This window comes from Elephantulus edwardii, unplaced genomic scaffold (assembly GCF_000299155.1).
Source record: "Elephantulus edwardii isolate Elephantulus edwardi_28Jun2011 unplaced genomic scaffold, EleEdw1.0 scaffold00063, whole genome shotgun sequence".
In the NCBI taxonomy this organism is placed as follows: domain Eukaryota; kingdom Metazoa; phylum Chordata; class Mammalia; order Macroscelidea; family Macroscelididae; genus Elephantulus; species Elephantulus edwardii.
In genome coordinates this window covers 217,232-218,292 of record NW_006399813.1, presented here as the reverse complement: position 1 = coordinate 218,292, position 1,061 = coordinate 217,232, and positions in this window count along the sequence as shown.

Sequence of the window (1,061 nt, the reverse complement as noted above, 5' to 3'; positions counted from 1 at the left end):
CACAGCTCAAAGGCATCAATTCTCCTTCTATCCTCCCTAGTCATTGTCCAACTCTCTGATGCATAACAAGTGATTTTTGCAATCACTTGTTAAGACCTTGGTATAAAACATAAAATTCTAAAAAAACCATAAAACTATAAAGATAATCAGGGAAAACCTAGGGCAAATTTAGAAACCATAATCTAGGATATAAATCTACTATCATACACATTTAAAAATCAATATTCAGCAGTTGATAAACTATGTGATTGAAACTTTAAAAAAAATATAAGCCCCTATGTGCATCAAAATACTGTCCATAAAGCCTGGGGGGGGGGGAGAATTGTCAATGATATATGTATCTGACAAAGAATTAATCTCTAAAATTTAAAGGAAACTATAACACTCCAACAACAAAAGACAAATAACCCAATTAACAAAATCTCCAGAGGACATAAAGTGATATTTTACCAAGGAAAACATTAATAGGCCAACAAATACGTGAAGAGATGCTCCAGATCATTAACATCAATAGTTGTTGATGTTATGTGCTGTAGAATCAACCATCGCTCATATTGACCCTAAAACAACAGCTCTGAATTTTGCCCTATCCTGAGCCAGTCTCACTGTGTCTGACACACCTAATCTCTTTGCCACAGTTACAGTATCAATCCTTCTCATCCAGGGTCTTCCTCTACTGCACTGTCCCTCCACCCTTCCAAGCATGATGTTTTTCTCGAAAGACTGGTTCCTCCTGGAAACATATCTGAAGTATGAGAGATGGAGCTTCAAAATCCTTGTCTCTAAGGAGTAACTTAAGTTCAATTTTCCAGGACAAGCTTGTTCTCTGTGCAATCCATGGAATGTTCAACCCTTCTCCAACAGCACAACTCAAAGGCATGGATCCTCCTTCTGTCATCCTTAGTCATTGTCCAGCTCTCAGATGTTTAGCAAGTAATAGTGAAGGCCTGGATCAGGCACACCTTAATCTCTAGACTGACTCCATTGCTCTTCAGCACTCTAGAAAGGTCCCTGACAGTATATTTTCCCAGTGGAATTTTTCTTGATTTCCTGATTGTTAG